The 12,336-nt window shown below is 51.7% G+C and overlaps 1 protein-coding gene across 4 annotated transcripts in view; it reads right to left on the bottom strand.

Annotated features, from left to right (window-relative positions):
• Positions 1–12,336, bottom strand: part of CBFA2T2 (CBFA2/RUNX1 partner transcriptional co-repressor 2) — a 51,435-nt gene that overhangs the window by 27,674 nt on the left and 11,425 nt on the right. For 2 of the 4 annotated variants that reach the window (XM_046902820.1, XM_046902819.1), the window contains exon 1: positions 353–635. The gene's annotated coding sequence lies outside the window, so the exon portion shown is untranslated. 4 annotated transcript variants of the gene reach the window in all.

Below are 12,336 nucleotides of genomic sequence, written 5' to 3' on the forward strand. Positions count from 1 at the left end.
ATTTGCATGCACAAATGAGAGCGAGACGAGGCACGGCAGAAAAACGCATTTTGCTAAAGCACACAAAAACCTCCCCGGCTCTGCATTTCCCCAGAAAGCACCAATCCCAGCCCTCTGCTCAGGAAAAATAAAAGGGGAAGAAAAAACAAATCAAATCAAACTGAAACCATTCCACGGCAACCCAGAGCGAGCCCCCCCGCAGCTCTCCCCTGGCTCCATGTTATTTCAGCTGCAGGATCCCTGCGCCCATGCAAGTTTCTCCCCTCCCGCTGCCTGCATAGGGGCTCGGGGTGCCCCGCAGCCTCCCCAGCACCACGAGCCCCCCCAGCTCCTTCCAAAGCAGACGGCTTACCCTACGAGGCGAGGTTAGCACAATCCAGCTGCTGTTGAATACACCTCGTTTCGTTGCAATATAAATAAAAAGGCTCTTCCTCCACTGCTCTTAATCTGGGAGCGCAGGCTGAGCCCAGCCTTCCTTCTCCTTTCATTAGCTGGACATGTGTCAGGTCCCTCACATCTGCGATTTCTCACTGCCTGGAGCCGCCTGTCCGGTTCCAGGGAAACACAGATGGCTCCCAGATGGGGAGGTCCCGCCGAGCCGCCCGGCTCCCACCTCGCAGCGCCCGCTCCTGCCCGCACCGCGCTGCCGGGCGCCTCGCCAGCTGCCAGCACCGCCCCGTGCAGGACGTGGCGCGGGTCTGTGGCACCGCGCAGGGACACCCACTGCTCCGTACGCAGCGCTGAGCCCCCGGCACGGGGCAGGGCCCCGCGAGCTGGGGCGCAAGTCGCTTGTAAATCATGGCCGGGAGGAGCCTTCGCCTTTCTCAGATAGGAGTGAGCTGGCGGATAAAGTCGCCAATCAATTTCCTGGTGGTTCTTTCCCCCGCGCGCAGCAAGCTCTCGTGTGCGCTGCCCTGCGAGCCCCCGCCATGGAGTCTGCCAGGCGGCATGTGGGAGCAATTAGGGGCAGCAGTGAGATAACAAGAGACCGATGTTGCAAGGGTACCAAATGAGGGCTGGAAAATTCAAAGGAAGAGCAATTAAATGTGTAACATATTAGCTGGGATCGAAGAGGAAGTGTTAAAGCGAAACGTAAATCCGAAATGTTTTATAGGTGGAGTGAAGCCCACGAGGGCTGCAGGCGTGTAAGGGGAAGCTGCTGGACGTCCCTCTGCAGGACCACACTGTGCCCTAATGCAGCACCAGTGGCTCTGCCGCCCACACAGAGCCCCTTCTGACAGCAACACAGCTGCCCACATCCCATCCAAGAAGCAGAAGTGATGTTGGAATTTTGCTTGCAGAAAATATCTGCTCTGCAGTCTGGGCACCGGAGCACACAGGTGTATGTGAAGCTCTCAGGAGGAACTCACCGCAGCAGGCTGTGTTTTGCAGGTTCAGGTTGTGATATAATCCTTATGAAGTGTTTGCAGGCAGTTTTAGCTCTCCCTCCACCAGGCAGACTCCTACGTACCTTGCCAGGACCGCACTGAACCAAGATCAGCCACTGCCCAGCCCAAGGGATTCTCATTTCCCAAAACCAGAAATGACACGAGCTGAACCCTGCACTCTGTTGGTGCCCAGGTGGTGGGTATTTACTTGCTCACAAACACAAGAACACCTCCTGTTAGGGCCTTTCCACATCCTGCCCCTTGCACCTTCACGCTGCTGCCATCCTCCCGTACCCTGCAGCTCAGTGGCCCCGCAGACCCAGGACATCACCAAAGCACTCCAGCTCAGCATTCTGGCTCGCCAGGGCTTTGACACTTGCAATGAAGGTCGCTCAAAATACCAAAACTCTCAGTATTTCATACGCCAAGATGGAAAAACCACCTCTGAGTTACACAGACAATGAAGCAAGACAAAAAGCAAGCAGCTCCACGAGCACCAGGATTCATAAAGCTGATCTCCATGGCCCCACACCCAATGAGTTGGTGCCTTGCAGCATCACTCTGGGGCTCTACAAGGCACAAGCTCATGCTGCAGCTTCGCTCAGCAGGACTGGCTCCAGGCAGAGGGAAGCAGGCCTGTGTTGATTGCACTGAGCATCAGGCACCGCTGCTCCTGCCCTGTCCTGCTGCACAGATCCTACCCAGGAACTTCAAGACTGCTGCAGGAGCACGGGGGAGGAGAAGGATGCTGCGACAAACAGCATCCTCTGTGAGGTGATGCAGGTGGGGGGTTGCTGGGTCTCCGGGTCAACACCATCAGAGAAAGCCCTCTTAGGAGGCAGGCAATGTTCTGGAACCCAGAGGGGCTAACTGAGACAGGTTAACTGGCACCCCCAACTCCCTTCTTGAATCTTATTTTAATGCAAGGACCTCAGTGTAGACACTGGACTTAACAAAAGCAAGACAATGTCTGGATTGGAATTGCTGCTTGCTACCACACGTCCAAGTAAATCCCTATTTTTACAACCTAAAGTAGCCTGAAGTTTCAAAATTTCAAGTCACTTCCAGTACTTTAAGCATGGCTACAATGATTTGTTTATAAACACCACAATCTACGCACTCTGCCTTGCCAGGGCCTGGCTGGTACACAAACCCAACATCCCCACAGCCGCCAGGCACTGGGACTGCGCTGCTCCTGACTGCTCTGCCAGGGTACAGATGATGCAGACAGCTGTGCCCAGTTGCACCGGCCCTCAAGTCACATTAACTAGAGATGGGGGAACCTGGGTGCCACAGCGAGCCCACACTGTGCTAAGTCTCCTGCCAGCACTCCTCCCAAAGGGAGCAAGGGAAGATGAGCACTGTTGAGAGGCCCTGAGCCACAGCACCTACCGCCCTCGAGCAGCTCATCTGTGTAGCCCACAGGCAGCCTGCCCCCCGAATGCACATCACACCAACTTCCATAGCCCAGACCCCTCTGCCCATGGACAGCACAATGGAAAGAGCAAGGCCAGCCGGCGGCAGCATGGAAATTGCTTTCCCCGACTCCACGTTAATCTGCTGCTGCTTTCTTCTCACGGCAATGTTCCATGGAAAGAACGATGCAAACAAAGTTTGAACAGTGGGAGCTATTGATACCTGCTGCTCTGTGTGGTTTCTGAGGAAAGTGGGGAAATCTGAAGAATTTTTCCAGTTTGCAGTGGAATTTGCATGCCTATCACAGCCCATTCCCACAGAGCACAGGGGACCTGACCTTCTTGTCATTTCCCTTCGGTGCCGCTGTATTTCAGGACCACTGATGCTTTACTTTCTGCCCACCGTGCTCTTATCTTGGAAAGAAGCTCAGCAAGCACTCAGGGCAGCCCGGGAAACCTCTGCCATTCTGGGCTGGCCACTTTCCATTGCACAGAAAATAAATCCAAGTACGGCGAGGTGGCCAAAGCCATCTATCAAGCTGAATGGAAACTGTAAATTCATGCTAACTGGAATCCAATGGAAACCAATTGGGAACCTCCTCCTCCCCCAGGCCTGGGTTTGGCAGCAAGTCTGATATCTCATCACCTCCTTTGTGCCTTCCTCAGAGGCTGCACCCTTCCCAGATTTATCACATTTAACAAACATCTTCCTTTTAATACCTCCATCAAGTTAGCACTCGGCAGATTATGTTAACAAGCTTAATTAGTCAAGTAAAGCTAATCATATTGCCTCATACATGTGTAGGATTCAGCATTTATACCATTTCAATATTACCCAGAGAGGGGCCAAGCATGCATTGAAGGCTGTGGCCTTAACTGGATGAGCTGAATTTACACCCAGAACAACTATGATGAAACGGTGAGAAAAACTGGGGGGAGCAAAGGCTCACCAGCTAGGCACAACCTCACCGAGCTCCCGCAACCTCAGGTATGGCTGCTGACTGACAGCAGGAGGAAGGGAAAAGGACTCAGGCAAAGGCAGCCTTGCTCCTCTGACCACATACGTGAGGGAAACGCTCGGGGGCTGATGTCCCATCCAAAATAATGGGGGAGGCCGGTTCCTAAACCAAGCACCCGTGCCTACAATTAGAAATCCCAGTCCATAGTTGTCATGGGTATTAAAACCAAACTTGAAAATATGGAAAAAAGTGAGTAAGCCTATTTGAATGGAGTAAAACCCAGCCTGCTGAGGATTAAGTCTAGTTCAACAGCTCTGTAGCTCAACAATATTTTCCAAAGAGCAAGGTCAAAAGGTGCAAAAATCAATAACAGCCTTGCTGGATGGCTGAGGTTTGTCACAAGGCATGCACCCACCCCTCCAAGGGCAGCTTTGGTGACAGTCACTGCTGGGCAGCCATGCAGGGACCAGCAGCCAGCCTATGCTGGGACCAGAAGGAGGGCCTGCAAGCCAACCACGCAGATGGGAACCCATCTCAAAGCAACACAATGTGTGCTTTTGCTCTCATCCCGGGAAGGGCAGCATTTACAATCAAAACCATGAGTGGTAACACAAGGGTGGCACACCCTGAGCCCCTTCCCCATGGTCGGGCCGTTAAGTGCCAGCTCGCTTCCTGCCCTCCTACCAAGAGCTTTCCCCCTCCAGGACAATGTTCTCACTCCGGGAGCTGCTTTTCTTTCTCTGTTTCACACCACTTTCACAGAACCTTTCCCCCTTCACCATGCATTTCCCTCCCCTGTGGCCCGTGGTCAGCACAGCTGCAGGCACTCCTCTGCACAGCAGCTGCACATGGCACATGCACTCCTTGTGCTACCCCACGTCCCATCAAGGCAGCACCTCCATGCCGCGCTGCTGCACACGAGGCTTACAAAAAAGCCCTCCATTCTGTTTTGCTCCTTTTTCCCAGCAAAGCCCCTGGCTGAGGGCTTCAGGCCGGGCTCTCCAGCTGCTGCCAGAGCTGTGCTAGTTTGCACGGTTAGCGCTGAGCAGGGCTCCCTCCCTTCCCACCCCACCAAACAACCCAAACCACACAGTTTAAACGGCGACTTCCCTTCTGGTTTTGTAGATTTTTTTTTTTCTTCAACATTTTCCTTCCCAACGCCTATACTTGTCAGCTCCTCTTCAGCTGTCAGCTGGCCCACGAGGGTGGATTGGTGGGGAAACACAAAAGCCAACCCCAGCGCAGCACTCCGTGCCTGGCTGGCATTCTGAGCCTGGCATCTTCCTCTGCTGGTTCTGTGCAGGCTGATGTGGGCACTGCTGGGAGCGATCCGTGCAGGACAGTGCAGCGCTCCCCTCCTGCCTGCTGCTGAGTGCTGCCCATAGCAGGGCTGTGCAGGGCCTCAGTAGGGAGCTGCAGCCAGAGGAGGCAGGAGGAGAGCGGCTTGATCATGACCACGGCCTGATGCTGCAGCTGAAGAAATGTTAATTAACAGGAGGCTCGTTAAGAGAGCTCAGCCTGCATCCAGATCCTCCTCCTCACCTTTCATCCTGCCAGATGCTCCCTGCTCACATTCTTTCTATTCACATTTTGGCACCCTTTAGCCATTCCTCCTTCCTTTCCAGATCCTCTTCTTCCCACTCCATGCTTTCGATCTCCTTTTTCACCTCATTTCTGCTCCCCCCCACCCTGCCTTCATCATCTCCCTGGCACCCACGTGCCCCATGGACATCCCAGCAGTGCTGCACAACGCCTGTGCCCAACCACTGCTGCCAGCTGCAGCAGCCCAGCCATGCACCAACCAAAAACCAAGAGGCATGGGGAGCTGGCACAATGCCTGCCTGCACTATTTGTCTTGGCATCAAGAGGTGCACAAAATGCAGAAGAGCAAGATGTTAAGCGCGGAAGGTGAAAACCACCAGCTGAAATGCTTTATGCCGTCCAGCAGATCTCCCCTTGCAGGCAGGAACAAAAGCAGGGCTAAGAGACACCCGTGGTACCATGCAAAGCTGAACAGCTGCCAGTTTGGCTAGTGCATCACCCAAAAACATCCCCTTTGGATGTGGGAGGGTTAACTCCCTGCCACCAAAGATCAGCTCTGTGGTAGGAGAAATGAAACAAGAAAACAAGTGAGGAAACACCATTCTAGAGTCAAGGTTTTGAGACTCTCCAACTGGCTTCTATTAGGATTGCATCCATATTTGGACGCTTGCAGGAAGGAAAAATAAAACAAGGCCGATTTGCAGAGGCACAGAGCCACCCACGGGATCCTTGATTTGCCTCTGCTGCCTGCGGGAGGATGGTACACAGCTCTAGGAGGTCCAACAAGGGTGAATGAGGACCCGAAGTTTAATTCCCTTTCTTTTTTTCACAAGCAAAGCCTACATGCAGACTCACAGTTCATAGCAGCAGGAAGTTCATGTTTACAAGTTTCCAGGAAAAAAAAAAAAAAAAAAAACAGCATTCCTGTCCTCTGTAATCCAGTGGTGAGAGCTCTGCTCACGCGGGAGCCCCCAGCCCAGTGCTGCACAGAGCTCTGCCTGTCCGAAATACCCAGCCCCAGAGACACAGCTATGGAACAGCCAAGGCCAGAAGGAAAACAGTAATTCAGCAGTTCAGTGGAAAATACACACTGAGATACTATAACCGAGTCCGGGAAAAAGCTTTCTAGCATCTTATGTTCACACTTTGAAGAAAAGAGGGTGAAAGTCTACATTCAGGTATTAACACGAAGCTTTCTCCTCCCGCCCCTTGTTATGCTCTCCCCTTCCTTATGGATACTAAAGAACCCTCTTGCAGAAGCAAGGCACAAAGCAGGGAGAAACCCCAAGCAGCCCCTGTTCCACCAGGATGCCAAAAAGCCATGTTCACATCACTGCATGGTTATGTAGGCCATGTTGTACAGTTTAGTAAACACTACAGAGTGCCTAGGGGAAATTCGGATTTCCTGCACACATACTGATCCCAGGGAAAGTCTCAATCTTGACAAATGGCTGCTTTCCAACAGAAAAATGATTCAATTGGAATATTCTGCACCAGATTCATAAAGCAAACTTGTTCAACAAAATGAGCGCAGATCATCACAGCAAAACACAGTGTATCAATGAGAAAGAACAACGTGGTGGAATGGTGATACAGGAGGTGTAATGACAAAGGGACTAGCACGATGGAAAGGTGGTACAAAGAAAAAGGAGTGTGCTCACCTGTCTCAGAGGATCTACGCTCACAGGGAATCTCCACAAAGAGAACCTTCTCCAGAGAGGGTCAGCCCTTAAACGGGGTCTAAGACAGGTGCAGCCAGGCTCCACCCCTTCTGGCCCCACAGCTGAATTGCCTTCACCTGTGCTCCCAGGCTGACCAGGTCCTTTCTGCAGGTGCTCAATCAGTGGTTCAGGCCAGGACTAAAAAATTCCCATACACACAGCCAGCTTCTCCCAAAGAATCAGCATAAGAACAGGTTAGCAGAGCACACAACTCAACCAACCTGGAAACATGCAGGATTCAGTGTGCGCTTGCCGAAGAGCAGCACTAAGCATGGCATGCATGCATCCAAAGCCCTGCTCAAGGCTGCCCAGCGAACACGTGGTGCCCACCCCACCTCATCCATACGGCCACACTCTGCAGCAGTAACAAGATTCCCAGCTAGATGAGAGGGATGGAGAGGAGATAGGCACGCACAGTTAGCGATGCCTGTTCTTCCATCCCCAGAGCTCTGCTGCCCGCACGATGCCTGCCCCACCAAGCTAGCAATATGCACAGAAACACTTCAGACAGTTCAAAGAGAGGAGTTTTCAACAGCCTCACAGGAGCAGTCGAGTGCTACTCTGAGAACCACATGAAAGGAGACAGAGGTGCACGGCACAGGGCTGCAGTCTGTTAACTCACATGGGAAGACACCGAGAGTTATCTTCAGTCCAGAACTGGGCCACACTCAATGTGAAACTTGAACAGCTGTCAAAAATCTTCATTTTGTACACCACAAGTTTAAAAAAAAAAAAAAACAACAACATACGCCTCAGGGAAAAGACACCTCCTAATTTAAACAACAGCAATAAAAACCTGGAGTAAGAGATGAAAAAGAGACGCTCACCAGCAAAGCTTCTATGAAGCAAGGTTAGATGCAAAGGCACGCATTCTTGAAATAGTTGATTTGCTTTGGCTGCACTGCTACCCAGAAAAAAACAACAGCTCAGGCATACACTTACTTCCTTTCTGTTTCATTAATCCACTCAGAGCCCACGCTGTCACCACGCTGTGTGTATTGCAGGCACTTTGCCTCCGGGCTGCTCTGCCCAGGTGAAGCAGCACATCATTCCTCTTTTCTTAACTTTTCCCAGCTGTGTTTTGCTGACTATCCCCAACGACTCCACCTGTTCCTGCAGATGGAGCAGCTGCAGCTAAAGGCAAACACCTGGTCCTGCTGCAGCAGGGGCTCAGGGTTACAGCAGCTCCTACCCGGCTTGTAGCCATGACAGTGCTCGGTACAATATGCTGCCCCTACAGAGCCCACCTGAAGCCCTGTGTGCTGATTTTTGCACCGAGCAAGGTTATTAGCATACAGTCAGCTTCTGCAGACTGCTTGCCCAGCACAGCCAGCAGGACACAGAGCCAAGCAGCAGAATGGCCCTGCTGCAGCTTGCAGCCGCAGGTCTCAGCTGGGACCATTGCCCCATGGCTACACCGCCCAGCCTGCACCTGGCTGCCACCCTTCTGCCAGTCCCAGGGTGAGCACATCTGGGTTACGACCTGTAGGTGGGGGTCGGCTTCTGCTCCCACGTAATAGTGACAGGACAAGAGGGAACGGCCTCAAGTTGTGCCACGGGAGGGTCAGGTTGGATATCAGGAAAAATTTCTTCTCAGAAAGAGCAGTGCTGCAGTGGCACAGCTGTCCAGGGAGGTGATGCAGTCACTGTCCCTGGAGGTGTTAAGAGATGTGGCACTGAGAAACGTGGTCAGTGGGCATGGTGAAAGGTTTAGGGTTGGACTTGATGATCTGAGAGGTCATTTCCCAATTTAACGTGATTATGATTCCAAGATGCAACCACAGAGAGTAAGAGACTAGTGGTGTGCTTACAAAACCAAGCAAACCCATTGCCCAGCAGCCCAGGAGAAGCTGACAGATTCAGGGATTAGTTCAAGAAAACCCAGGGGTCAACTTAGAGTAAGAAAGATCCTTCAGCAAATTAAACTGTTTTCCTGACTGCTCACCTCAGAAAAAGGACAAAGCTCCAGACCCCCCCACTCAGCAGCACAGGGACAGGACCTGGGAGCAGCACGGAGTGCTGGGGCTGCCACTCACACCCCTGAGACTCTTCCATGCCTTCCTGGGCCAAGCCCAACAGGGCCGATATCAGTGCAAGCTCCTTGCAGGTGCCAGCACCGGTCTGTCACTGTTCCTCCTCGCCTGTGTCCCAGCACAGCCCCATGGCCAGAAGCTGGCTGTGAAAACAGAGTGCTGCTGCTTGCTTGACCCGTGCAGAATGGGTAACCCCAGAGGGATAATCCTGCTTTAAGGAGGGAACAATGGGACTTTTGATGAAGCATACAAATTTTATAAAAGCCCCGCTAAAACATTCCTTTCTCTCTGGAAATGGACGATGGACCTCTAAAATGAACATTGCATGTGCCTGCCTTAAGCCGTGTAACGTAATACAAGGCAGGCAGAGCAGGCTTCTCTTTCTTGTACACAAGACACCATAAAATCCGTAACAATGCTGAAGGCAAGTTTCCCATGCCTACAGATATCTTTGTGCTGCCTCTGCCACAACGTGCAGCTCAAAGGAGCCCGTGCACATGGCCATCCCATCCAGCTCCACCTTGCAGGGCATGGCCCCTCCGTGTGCCACAAATGGGTCCGGGGACAGAGTGAAACCTGCAGCTGCTTTCGTGCTGAGGCGGCAGGGACTGGGCTGCAGCACAGCGCGATCCTCGCTTCTGCTATTAGTCAGCCTCTGCGAAACTGAGAACCAGTGCCAGGATTTGCATTAAAAAAAAAACAAAAAAACAACAATATTTGAAAACAATTCATTACAACCTAGGTGCAGAAAGCCACTTCATGCTCACTGTACAAAAACCCTCAGACACTTACCTGTTCTCTGACCTCGTGGTACCTCGGTCCAGCAGCACAGAAGGGACATTTCAGCACTGTGTTTCACCCTTCAGTGTAAACATACACACAGCGCTGAGGAAAAGCAGCAATGCTGTGACCTGACACAACCACTGTGCTGGGGATCATCCCCACGCCGTATCACTGACTGGAATTACCAGGGCTTTGCCAGCAGCTCAGTGAGATGGAAACTCACGCTCCCGCTGCCAGGATATGTTTGCTGGGATACAAACTATTTGGATGCCCAGAATATTTTGCCTCAGTGTTATAAAACAGGTGCAGATAGGTGCATCTCCATTCACAGAGCAGCCACTCTGGGAAGCACAGCCACACGCAGCACACCATCCGCAGCGGAGCCGTGCTTTGCACTGCCCTCGCCCTGATCTCCAGCTCCATTCCATGCTGGAGGAACAGTCAGCAGAGAGTTGGCCACCACACATCTTCGGGGCACTCTGCAGGACCAGAACTTGTCCTGGCCTTCAGCTCCATGCAGTGTGCTGCAAACTCCCTGCCCAGGCTGCCCGCACCCAGCTCTGCAGCCTCAGCTCTCAGGGCCGCACGCTGCAGCCCTCAGCCCAGTGCAGTGGTGCCTGTGTGATGTCAACAGCACTGGCCGAGGGTGGAGGAGAGGCAGGGATGTGACACACACAGCGTGAAGGAGCAGCGATGAAGCCCACAAGCCTTGTTTTTGCAAGCATGTTTTACCATAAAAACAGAACTAATTTTATTCCCATAACTTTATAGCTAACTTAACTCTCTTAATTAGAGGTATGGGGCTCAAGGGAAACTGCTGTAATTACTGAATGGAAAATAAAACCTGATGAAATGGCAGCTGCAGTGGCTGAAGATTTAACACTTAAATAAAACCGAGAGCAGGCAAATCAAGAAACTTGTACAAACTACCCGTGTTATGATAACTCATGTACCCACTCACACACAAAAAGATGTTTTAGAATAGTTTTCTTTTTCCTCTTTCAAAATACCTTTGAAAAAGCGGTACTACAAAAGAAAAGATGGTTGTTCAACAAGATAAGTGCTTGCAAGATGAAAAAGGAAGGAGACATGCCTGTGAATGTCTTTGATTCAAACAGCACCCCAGAGCACAACCAGTACAAGGCAATGCAGGTGCTGCTCTATGCAGGGCCAGAGAAGGCAGTGCTGCGATGGGAGCAGGCTCAGGGTGTTGTGGCTGCTGCCTCTGTATGGGCAGGAGTTGAGCTGAGACATTGGGCCCTCCCCATCCCGCTCACAGAGGACTCCCAGCCTTGTCCTGTACGTAGGTTTGGTTTCTGCCACGTGAGCTGCCCTCCTGGTACAGCATGCAGGCTGGTCCTTCAGTACCAGGAGAACCTGTGAAGGAGAGAGCACTGCACCTCGGTAAGCATCCCCTGCATCTTTTCGGTTCCAGCACTGAGCTGTATCACAACTGTTACCCACTCCTCCAGCGCCTCTGCTTCTCATTTTGGCAATGCAAAATCCACAAACGCAAACCAAAGAGCAGAGCTCAACGCTGTGATCACAGCACTGTACAAACCCTTGTAAAATAAATATTTAAAATGTTTCAATGAGCCCTGGGTTAGCAAGAGGGCTGGCATGGAAAGCCAGGAGATTAAACTGACAGGATTTGTGTCCACCATTGGACCCCATCTCACTTTCAGCCAGACTAAGCTGCTGGAAACACAAATGTACCAAGGATTCCCAGACAGCACCAAAACATAAGCAACATTTCAAGCACGAAGCTGGGAAGATTTCTGCAGGCTTGTGTTCATCCTCAAACAAGATCAGAAAGGCATAGGGGAAGACTCGAAAACTTTGTCCTGTCAAGCAATGAGAGCCACTAACCATGCCCTGCTGCATGGGAAATCAGTATGCATTCAGAGCGAGGAGTAACATCATTAACCTACCATCTATGCTACAGCACTGTGAGGCTTCCAAAAGAGGGGCATCTGCTGCAGACAAATAGCCTTCCTCAGCAGACTCCATCATCTTAACTTCTAGCTGCCAGACACACCTAGATACAGGGGGATGGCCACATTTTCACAGAAATGCAATACTCCTTGGGGATAAGGCACCCATCAGTGTATTCTAAAAGCTGGTGACTCACGTGGATGAAGAGCTGTAATCTAGGGTCAGACTTCTTGCAGCAGAGAGATAAATGGACAGTGGTAAATGGATGCAGATGGTTCACCAAGAATTCCTTTTTGCATAACGCTGACTTGTGGTTCCCCGTTACCCAGCAATCAGGCCTACAACCTCCAAGGACAAGCCACTGCCACTGCCTCTACACTCTAGACCCTCCTTTCTCGGTACACATTTAGAGGTGAGGACAAGCCTTGCTGAAGAAATGAAGAACAGAGGAAAGGAAGGCAAGCGTGGACATGTGTATTTCCCTGAAATTTCACATCAAGTGAGAGATCTCTCCTCCACCCCACAGCATGGAACCGCTTCCTCTTTGCCGTGGTCCTAGG

The sequence above is a fragment of the Gallus gallus genome, chromosome 20, assembly GCF_016699485.2.
Source record: "Gallus gallus isolate bGalGal1 chromosome 20, bGalGal1.mat.broiler.GRCg7b, whole genome shotgun sequence".
In the NCBI taxonomy this organism is placed as follows: Eukaryota; Metazoa; Chordata; class Aves; order Galliformes; family Phasianidae; genus Gallus; species Gallus gallus.